Source organism: Oryx dammah, unplaced genomic scaffold (assembly GCF_014754425.2).
Source record: "Oryx dammah isolate SB20612 unplaced genomic scaffold, SCBI_Odam_1.1 HiC_scaffold_11, whole genome shotgun sequence".
NCBI classification, from domain to species: Eukaryota; Metazoa; Chordata; class Mammalia; order Artiodactyla; family Bovidae; genus Oryx; species Oryx dammah.
This window is the reverse complement of record NW_024070195.1, coordinates 50,968,119-50,979,567: the sequence shown is the minus strand read 5'-3', so window position 1 is coordinate 50,979,567 and position 11,449 is coordinate 50,968,119. Positions and strand designations below refer to the sequence as shown.

Genomic DNA, 11,449 nt, shown 5'->3' with positions numbered 1-11,449 from the left:
AGGAAGTTTCCATAAATTTAAACCAATATCTGAGCTGTTCCAAACACCTAAAATATGATTTTTCATCATATTGGGCAGTATGCACTTGTTGAGTCAGTGATATTGCTGCTAAAGTAACAGTAATAGTAACAGTAGCAGTAGCAGTAGCAGTAACAGTAATTGTTGTTATTAAAGCTGAATTCCCTAAGATTAATAAGCCCACAAATCATCCTGATTGCATTAAATCTTATAGTTGTTTTAACACAGCAAGGCCATAATTATCATACCAATAAGTAGTTACAGTTACAGGCACCATAAGATAGGGTGGACGGTTTAACACCACAAAAGAACAAACATTATATTGAGGATTTGAGCAAAATGAAAGCATACATATTCACAAGACACTACATTAGGTCCATTTGTATATTAAGTTTTCAGGAATCATTGGTGAAAAGAAAAACCTACGGTGAGGGTAGAGAATACAAAACAGAACAAGTAGAATTATTTTCTGGTCGGAGTTTGCACTGCAGCAGCTCCGTTAGTCCTGCCAGGATCTCGATGTTTATCTTGCCTCTCCTGCTGGCTGGCACGGTGCACTGGGTCCCATCAGTGAGGCCTGCCCCACCCGCGGCTTGTGGTGCATGGCTGTTTTGTGCGGTGGCAGCAGCAGAGGAGTTCTGTTTTTGTTTTTTGTGGTCGAGGCAGTGGAGGAACCAGGTGCCTGGGGCACTGCGACATGACGATCAGCCTGTCTGGGATCCAAATTGGCAAATCTGTGTCCTCTGGAAAAAATATAACCACATCCTCGACCACCAGTTAATAATGGGTTGGGACCTTTCCATTGTCCAAAGAGGAGGTCCTTCCACCTTACAAACAGCTTTGCATTTTGTTGTTCCAGACGAATCAGCATTTAAATTATTTATTAGAAAGAGCATGTTGTAAAATCTGATGGAGGGAACTATATGTATTTATATATAGCAATAAGTATAAACTTATTGACATATAATATATATAAATCAATATACTTGAATTACTCTTTATAATTAACATATTAATTAATATATATTGCAGCAATAGAACATTCACACAACTAATACCAACCAACACAAACCAATGCACTGTAATAATATATGTCACACACACACAATATAGTTATACCATATATATAATATATGTTATCACAGCACACCAATCTATACCAATCAATATCAGTCACATACATATTATATCACCGCAATAATACAGTATATATTTAATATATATATAGTATACATATTAATTTATATATGAATTAATTAAGTATAGATTTATAAATAGAATTAGATATATCTTTATTATATTTTATTTATACCCATACCTAATTAGGCAAACTTTAATTAGGCAAATATATTTATATTATGTATTTATAATGATATATAAAGTATTGTTAACTGTACTGCCTATTGATAACTAAGAAACTGAGAAATCCATTTTCTGAGCAACTCCTATTTGAGACAGCACGTCCCTCCCCCATAGGGTAAAGGGGAGCGAAGGAACTACATAGAGTTAAGAAAGGTTCACAGGTATCCTCAAACAGCCAATTTAATATTTTTGCATTTTTAACCACTGTGGAGGCTTGAGGGGAAATGAAACAAAATTTGACCCCTGAAGTCTATCAGGGCAACTTGCCAATCATCACTATTTTGTAAAAGACTTGCAGTTGATCCTTATTGAATGGAATTTATATATTTGCTACTTCTTTCCTAAAAAGTTCCACACATTTTTTTCTTCCTTTTAAAATTAATTGTGCCACCAAGCTGGGATAAGATGAAACTATTTTTCTTGGTGTCACTGGTAGATGGAACCAATGGGCCTTCTTGTCACAAGCATCCTGTAGGTGTATGTTTTTTTGGTAAGAAAAATTTAATTTCATCTTCTGGTAATATTAATCCTAAATAACTCATCATTTTAAGCCTCATCTACTTTAACAAGAGCCGACTCTGTCTCATTAGTCAACTTTCTCTTAGAACTGGGATTAGGATTGTGTTTTAAGCAATCAAACAAAAGGCTTTAAATCTGCAGTAGTCAGTTTTAAATGAGGGTGTATCCAATTGATATCCCCTAATAATTTTTGGAATTAATTTAAAGTTAGTAAACAATCTCTGCAACTTCAAAGGGAGATTATCAGTTTTCAAAACTTTTGGCAGACCTAAATATGAGAAGCAAATAAAGAGGTGTTGCACAATATCTTTATAAGCTTCTCCAGTTATCCTTCCATAACTCAAATCTGATCTAAAGCTTTTTAGATGACAAACAACCATCTAATCTTTGTTTGAATACCTCCAGTAATGGGGAACTCGCTACTCAACAAGGTTTTAAACTCTCCCTTACCTTTTCCTCTGCAGCATTCCCAACCCTCACTTCACTTTCTCTAATCCCACCAACTCATTTTCAGTAGTATGTTTTGGCCAGGAGCTGGGCCAGTCTTTCCCAGCAATGCAAGAAATGTCTGTTTCTAGTGTCTAACAGCCCTGACATTTTATATCCTTGACTTAAAATATCTTTTAAAGGCCTAGAAGCTGTAATTCCCTGCACCCCAAAAGCTAGATCACTAGATCCAAATCTTCAGGGGCCCCTAGCTTTAGAAGTCAAGGTTTTTCTTGTCTAATAAGGTAAAAGCAAAAGTTGTGTTATTCTTTAATCTTTATTAATTTGCACAGCTTTAGTAGGTGGCGAGACCAAAACTTTAATTTTTTCAGTATAATCAGAATCTACTGCACCAGACAACACCAAAATTCCTTGAAAAGAAAGCAAGCTACGCCCTAGCACAAGTCCTACAATGCCCTCAGGCAGGGGGTCAGCCACTCCCATTGGAATTGGAGTAACCGGCACGTCAGCGGTTAATATTGTTGTGGTGGTGGAGCTGAGGTCCAGTCCTAAGCTACTGGGGGTTGATTGGCATGGCTTGTCTCTGTTTAGCAGGACATTGCCGGCAAAAAAATGTTCTATTTGGCCATAAGAGAAACATTTTTTTTTGTTTGTTTATAGAATCCTTTTTATTACGATTATTTTTCTTTCTTTTTTCTTTTTTTTTTTACTTGGGTGAGCAGCCCTCCCCCCCCCCCCGAGGGGGTTTTATGCAAGGAGCAGGCTCTGTTTGAAAAGCTCCTTTGTTTAAAAATATTTCCCTATCTTTTCCAACCTTAAGCAATGTTCTGGGAGGCTTTGGATGCAAAGTGGGGAGTTCTTAAGTCCTGGGGAGGCACAAGCAGAGGTGGGGTGGTCCCCTTAAATCAGAAAGTGATTTTTAAAGGATAAATTTTTAAAGGATTGTGTAGAGGGGGAGGGGGTTCGCCAGGGCCCCCAGCCGCAGCATCCTGTAAACCCTCTCCTTCCTTGGGAGGTAGAGCACAGTATCCCTCCTTTTCTTCATCAATTGCAGAAAATATGATCTGCATAGAAGGTGGAGACCCACTACCATCCACCGCTATAGCCTCTCCCATAGGCTATCTAACAGCCTTATGACGGGGGTCTAGAACATTTCTAATCATATTCCACAGAGCAAAAGCATTTACAAGCCCATGAGAAGTATAATAATTTTTTAGCTGTTCTGCTAGCTTCACCCAAGTATCTAAATTAACAGTGCCCTTTTCTGGAAACCAAGGACATTGCTCTTATACAAACTTAAAAAAGAATTGAACACTAGCCTTTTTAACTTTAATCTCTCTTTTGTTTAACAGTTGCAAAATTAGTTCTATAAAGAGTTGTCAGTCTCTTAACTCATTGTCAGCTGTGTCAGAAACTTAAGATTTATAGAAAAGTCTGCCTTGTCAAGGGTTTTACCTTAGCCAAGGAAGGTTTTCTTTTCAACCCGTAAAAGTCTGCCTTGTCAAGGTTTCTATCCTTGCCAAAGGGAGTTTCCTTCAACCTGTAGAAAGTCTGCCTTGTGAAGGTTTCTAGCCCTGCCAAGGGGGGTTTCTTTCAATCCGTCTACCCTTTATTAAGGGGGGGTTTCTTTCAACCCGTCGGTTTCTTTCAACCCTTAAACACTTCCCACTCCTTCTAACCGTACCTGTCTTATGCAGGGGGGTCCTAGAAACCCGAGTGCTGTCCTATCCATCTCGAATTACTGAGCACTTCTGAGACCTACCTTCGAATAGCCTCTTCCGGGCACCACTTTCTAGGGTCCAGCCCTGGTGGATCCAGGGAATTTGAAAGGGAGACGGAGTTGGCATCTTAGAAAAAATTATTTAATTAGAAGTATAAATATTAGGATAGAATAGTACAGTAGGAAAATCAGTGGAGAAAAGAGGCTGAATAACTTGGGTTACACGGAGAGCTAATAAAACCCCGAGACAAGAGGTTTGCATCATCTATGTAGGCCACCAGCGCCCACTTGAATAGCGGAGGGTGCCCCGCCTTGGGCTCCCTCTCAAGTGGGTCTTAGAAGCCAGGGCAAGTAAGTAGACACAGTGAGCCTCCACACCCCAGGTGGGAATTCAGCCTGAAGAGGAGAGGGAGGGAGAGGTAGAAAGAGAGAGAGAGAGTCGACAAGGGGGAAACCAGTCTTTCCAGTGACTGGCCCAACTTTTATTGTCCAGAAAGGCTTTTTACACTTTTGGTTGTACATAAAGATCATTGGATGATACAAAATTATGCAGCATCAGCAGCCCTGACTCTTATCGAGACCAGGCTTTCTCTCTGCATACCCAGCTATATACACAAGTCTTAGGTGATTTACATCATCTTCTGGCCAGAAGGCCAATTAACATTTTACAGCCTTTTTCTTATAAGATAAAGAATATGGAGGCCTGGCAGCAGTAATTGACTCAACAGTGGAACCCATCACCAATATAATTTCTAGCTTTTTAGAAAAGGCTCTATATCTTTAAGATGCTTTTAGCTGCATGCCTCTCACGGTTGGGGGGCTCTAAACAATTTACAAGTTGTAAAAGTCCCAGGGAACTTATCAGGCAATTGAGAGCCATCAGAGGGATTTCAGATAAGACCCTTCTATCATATGCAGGACACCAGTTGGAGCTCTACTTTAACATTTTCCAGAGAAAATTGGTTGAGGATAGCCCCCTGTAATGTCAGAAGAGTATAGTATAGCAGATATTAAACGGACAGATTTTGGTTTCGGGGTAGATGCTCAGGCAGAGGACCCCTTGAGACATGACTCACCTTGCCCCATCAGGTCTCTCCGCATGACCTTGTCCTGGGTGGGATCTCTTATGCTGGCTCCAGGCAATCAGGGTCTTTTGGAATGGTGGCACAACCCCTGGCATTCCTCTCAACTTTAATGTTGAGAACGCCTCCCCATGAGGTGCAAAGAGAAGGCCGGGATTCCTTTCCCAAACAAGTAGCGAAATGAACCCTCATCTCGAGATGAGGAGGGAAAAACAGGGCTAATCTTGAGTTGTGGTGGGAAACTCAGTTTTCCTCTCGAGTGGAGATGGGTATGTCAGGGAACTTCGAGTTGCCTCAAGGGTGTCAAGGATCCTTTCAAGGCTCAGGAGGGAAGGTGGAATTTTTCACGAGACACTGCAGCATAAAACGGCCTCATGTCGCTTTGAGGGGAGAATCTCCTGTTTTTCTCGAGTTGTGGAAGGACACTGGGGTTCCTCTCGACTTACTACGGGGACCTCAGGGACCCGCTTATGTTGCCTCAGGAAAGTCCAGTCTCCACACAAGGTGTTAGGGGCCTCTTGGGATTCCTCTTCAGTCGCAGCCGGGTCCTAGGTCCTCATCTGGAGCTGAGGCCAGAACCTCAGGGTTCCTCTCCAGTGCTGACATGGAACTTGGGGATCTTCTGGAGTTTCCATAGGGGAGTCAGACCTTGTCTCGTGTGGAGACATGCAAGTCCACTTTCCTCTCGAGCTGTAACAGTAGTGTCAGATTTCCTGTCGAGTTGACATAAGGATCTGTGGCTTTTTCTCGAGGTACCACCAGGCTGTCACACCTGCCATCGTGTTGTGAGTCAACCTCGGGGTGACAGTTGAGTCAGTGCAGGGGAATCAGGTGTATCTGGAGTGGTTTGGGACATCACGGTCTTTCAAGATGATGGAACGACCCCTGGCGTTACTCTTGACTTTCAAGTGGAGACCACCTCCTCTTGAGGTGTAACAGGAATGCTGAGATTCCTTTGCCAATGAATCAGGGAAATGGACCCTCATCTCAAAATGAGGAGGGAAAAACGGGTTTCTTCTAGAGTTGTGACAGGACCCTCGGCTTTCCTTTGAGTGAATATGGGTTTGTTGGGGAACTTCTTGAGTTACTTGAAGGGTATCAAGGACCCTTTCAAGGCTCAAGAGGGAAGGTGGGATTTTTCTTGAGATGCTGCCATGGAAAAGGGCCATATCTCGTGGTGAGGTGAGAATCTCCTGGTTTTTCTCAAGTTGCGGCAGGAAATGTGGGGTTCCTCTGTAGTTAGGACAGAGACCTCAGGGACCCTCTCATGGTGACTCAGGAAAGTCCATTCTCCATGCGAGTTGCAAAGGGCCTCTCGGGATTCCACTGCAGTAGCTGCTGGGTCCTAGGTCCTCATCTGGAGCTAAGGCTTCAACCTCAGGGTTCATCTCCAGTGCTGACATGGATCTTGGGGTTCCTATGGAGTTTCAACTGGAGAGTAAGGCCTTGTCCCTTGTGGAGACATGCAAGTTGGCTTTCCTCTCAAGCTGTAACAGTAGTGTCAGACTTCCTGTCGAGTAGACATAGGGATCTGTGGCTTTCTCTCGAGGTGCCACAGGACTATCACAAATGCCATCATGTTATGAGTTGATATTCAGGGTGACAGTCGAGTCAGTGCAGGGGAATCATGTGTCTGGAGTGGATTGGTACGTAGAGTGCTGGGGTCCAGACTTGGTAGATCCATGGAATTCAAAGGGGAGACGGATTTTGCGTCGTAGAAAAAAATATTTAATTAGAAATATAAAGATTAGGATAGAACAGTATAGTAGGAAAATTAGTAGAGAAAAGAGGCTGAATAACTTGGGTTACACAGAGAGCTTATAAAACCCCGAGACAAGATGTTTGCACCATCTACGTAGGTCCCCGGTGCCCGCTTGTATATCGGAGGGTGCCCAACATTGGGCTCCCTCTTGCGTGGGTCTTAGTAGCTAGGGCAAGTAAATAGACATGGTGAGCCTCCACGCCCCAGATGGGAATTCAGCCTGAAAAGGAGATGGAGAGAGAGGGAGAAAGAGAGAGAGAGAGATAGTCGACACGGGAGAAATCAGTCTTTCCAGTGACTGTCCCATCTTTTATTGTCTGGAAAGGCTTTTTATACTTTTAGTTGTACATAGAGATCATTGGATAATACAAAATTATGCACCTTTAGTAGCCATGACTCTTATCGAGACCAGGCTTTCTCTCTGCATACCCAGCTGTATACACAAGTCTTAGGTGATGTACATCATCTTCAGAAGGCAAATTAACATTTAAGGCCCTTTTCTGATAAGGGTTTGTCAATCAGAAAACTTATTTGTCTTAATAGTTTTGTTCTTCCCAAAGTCTGGTGCCATTCTCAGAAAGCACTAAATAAACTTACATTCTTACATAGCAAGGACACAACAATTTATAACAAGAAAAGAGGAGTACAGTGATTTATAACAAAGAGAAAATTCATTAACTCAAAAATCTAGTGTTGCTAACATTAAAACTACTGTATTCCTTTTTCTATATCCCAATTACATTGATTAATATCCTTCAAGTGTCTAAAGATAAAGAATATGGAGGCCTTGCAGCAGTCATTGACTCAACAGTGGAACCCATCACCAATATAATTTCTAGCTTTTTAGAAAAGGCTCTATATCTTTAAGATGCTTTAAGCTGCATGCCTCTCGCAGTTGGGGGGTGCTGTATCACAAGTTGTTAAAGTCCAGGGGAACCTGTCAGGTAAGTTAGAGAGCAATCAGAGGGATTTGAGCTGAGACACTCCATTCACATGCAGGAGACTAGTTGCAGCTCTAAGTTAACTTTATCCAGAGAAAGGTGGTTGAGGATAGCCCCCTGTAACGTCAGAAGAGTATAGTATAGTGGACAGTAAACAAACAGATTTTGGTTTTGGGGTAGATGCACAGGCAGTGGACCCCTTGAGGCCTGACCTGCCTTGCCCCGTCAGGTCTCTACACATGACTTGTCCTGGATGGGATCTCCCATTTTGGCTGCTGGCATTCAGGGTCTTTAGAAATGGTGGCATGACCCCTGGCGTTCCTCTCAGCTTTCAAGTAGAGATCACCTCCACTTGCGGTGCAACGGGAAGGCCAGGATTCCTTTCCCATCGAAGCAGGGAAATGGACCCTCATCTCGAGATGAGGAAGGAAAAACGGGGCTCTTCTTAAGTTGTGTCCGGACCCTCGGTGTTCCTCTCAAGTGGAGACAGGTATTTCAGGAAAATTCTTGAGTTGCATCCGGGGTGTCAAGGACCCTTTGAGGCTCAAGAGGGAAGGTAGGATTTCTCTTGAGATGCCACAGCAGAAAAGGGCCTCATCTCGCGTTGAGAGGTGAATCTCCTGGTTTTCTGGAGTTGAGGCAGGAAACTTGTGGTTCATTTCGAGTTACGATGGGGGCCCCAGGGACATGCTCATGTTTCCTCAGGAAAGTCCAGTCTCCATGATAGTTGCGAGGGGCCTCTCGGGATTCCTTTCCAGTAGGTAACAGGTCCTAGGTCCTCATCTGGAACTGAAGCTGGAAACTCAGGGTTCCTCTCCAGTGTTGACATGGATCTCAGGGTTCCTATGGAGTTTCAACATGGTAGTCAGGTCTCGTCTCATGTGGAGACATGCAAGTCCTCTTTCCTCTCGAGTTGTAACAGTAGTTTCAGGGTTCCTGTCGAGTTGACAGGAATCTGTGGCTCTCTCTCAAGGTGCCACAGGGTTGTCACATGTGCCATCGTGTTTTGAGTCCATACGCGGGGTAACAGTCGAGTCATTGCAGGGGAATCAGGTGTATCTGGAGTGGATTGGGACATCTGGGTTTTTTGGAATGCTGGCACGTCCCCTGGAGTTCCTCTCAACTTTTAAGTTGAGATCGCCTCCTCATGAGGTCAAATGGGAACGCTGGGATTCCTTTCCCAACGCAGTGGGGAAATGACCCTCATCTCGAGATGAGGGGTGAAAAACACGGCTCTTCTTGACTTGTGGTGGGACCCTCGGTATTTCTCTCGAGTGGAGACGGATATGTCGGGGAAATTCTTGAGTTACATCAAGGGTGTCATGGACCCTTTCGAGGCTCAAGAGGGAAGGTGGGATATCTCTCAAGATGCTGCCACGGAAAAGGGCCATATCTTGCGTTGTGGGGAGAATCTCCTGTTTTTTCTTGAGTTGCGGCAGGAAACGTTGTGTTCCTCTCGAGTTACGACGGGGACCTCAGGGACCCACTCGTGTTGTCTTAGTTAAGTCCAGTCTCCATGCAAGTTGCGAGAGGCCTCTTGGGATTCCTCTCCATTCGGTGCAGTGTCCTAGGTCCTCATTTAGGGCTAAGGCTGGAACCTCTGGTTTCCTCTCCAGTGCTGACATGGATCTAGGGGTTCCCATGGAATTTCAACTGGGAAGTTAGGCCTCGTCTCTTTGGAGACATGCAAGTCTGCTTTCCTCTCGAGGGGTACAGTAGTGTCAAGCTTCCTGTCGGGTTGACATAGGGATCTGTGGCTTTCTCTCGAGGTGCCACTGGGCTGTCAAATGTGCCATCGTGTTATGAGTTGATATTCGGGACGACAGTCGAGTCAGTACACGGGAATCAGGTGTATCTGGAGGAAATTTGGACATCGGGTTGTGAGGACCAGCATTGGTGGATCCAGGGAATTCGAAGGGTAGACGGTGCTGGCATCTCAGAAAAAAATTATTTAGTTAGAAATATAAAGATTAGGATAGAATAGTATAGTAGGAAAATTAATGGAGAAAAGAGGCTGAATAACTCGGGTTATGCAGAGAGCTAATAAAACCCCAAGACAAGAGGTTTGCAACAGCTATGTAGGCCACCGGCGCCCACTTGAGTAACGATGGTAGCCCCACCTCGGGCTCCCTCTCAAGTGGGTCTTAGAAGCCAGGGCAAGTAAGTAGACATGGTAATCCTCCACCCGACAGATGGGAATTCAACCAGAAAAGGAGAGAGAAAAAGAGAGAGAGAGAGAGAGTCGACACGGGAGAAACCAGTCTTTCCAGTGACTGGCCCATCTTTATTGTCCAAAAGGGCATTTTATTCTTTTGGTTGTACATAGAGATCAATGGATAATACAAAATTATGCAGTGTCAGCAGCCCTGAATCTTATCGAGACCAGGCTTTCTCTCTGCATACCCAGCTGTATACACAAGTCTTAGGTGATTTACATCATCTTCAGGCCAGAAGGCCAATTTCTGATAAGATTTTGTCAACCAGAAAACTTATTTGCCTTAATAGTGTTGTTCTTCCCAAAGTCTGGTGCCATTCTCAGAAAGCACTAAATAAAGTTACATTCTTACATAGTAAGGGCACAACAATTTATAACAAGGAAAGAAGAGTACAGTGATTTATAACAAAGAGAAAATTCATTAACTCAAAAGTCTAGTGTTGCTAACATTAAAACTACTGTATTCCTTTTTCTATATCCCAATTACATTGATTAATATCCTTCAAGTGTCTAAAGATAAACAATATGGAGGCCTTGCAGCAGTCATTGACTCAACAGTGGAACCCATCACCAATATAATTTCTAGCTTTTTAGAAAAGGCTCTATATCTTTAAGATGCTTTTAGCTGCATGCATCTCACGGTTGGGGGGCTGTAAACAATTCACAAGTTGTAAAACTCCGGAGGAACCTGTCAGGCAAGTTAGAGAGCAATCAGAGGGATTTGAGCTGAGACACTCCTTTTATAGGCAGGAGAACAGTTGGAGCTCTAAGTTAACTTTTTCCAAAGAAACGTGGTTGGGGATAGCCCCCTGAAATGTCAGAACAGGATAATATAGCAGAGTAAACAGACAGATTTTGGTTTCGGGGTAGATGCTCAGGCAGAGGACCCCTTGAGACCTGACTCACCTTGCCCCTTCAGGTCTGTATGCATGACATTGTCCTGGGTGGGATCTCCCGTGCTGGCTCCCGGCACCTCCCCCTTTTTTATTTCTTAAGACAGCCAGATGTAGTTCAGTGTGAGCTTCTGAATGTTCTGTCAAAAAATCCTGACAATACAAGGCAAAATGATTATGAAAAACAAAAGGAGAGTACCCACAGCTGCATAGCCCAAAATAGTAGACAGAATGTTCTTCCCCAAAATGAAATTAGAGAAGGTGTGGAATTAGTCATTAGCTGCCCCTGAGGCAGTAAAATCCATTGGGAGTGTTCCATTGTCTGTATCAAATTATGAATTATGAAGATTCCCTAAATCTAAACCAATATCTGAGCTGTTCCAAACACCTAAAATATGATTTTTATCATATTGGGCAGTATGCACTTATTGAGTCATTGATATTGCTGCCGAAGTAACAGTAATAGTAACAGTAGCAGTAACAATAACAG

At 43.2% G+C, this 11,449-nt stretch overlaps 1 long non-coding RNA gene across 1 annotated transcript; it reads left to right on the top strand.

Annotated features, from left to right (window-relative positions):
- Window positions 1-2,390: 2,390 nt before the first annotated feature.
- Window positions 2,391-11,182, top strand: LOC120869898. The gene is made up of 3 exons (XR_005722658.1): window positions 2,391-2,476; window positions 4,181-4,185; window positions 11,173-11,182. It is a non-coding gene; the product is annotated as an uncharacterized LOC120869898 (long non-coding RNA).
- The last annotated feature ends 267 nt before the right edge of the window (window positions 11,183-11,449 follow it).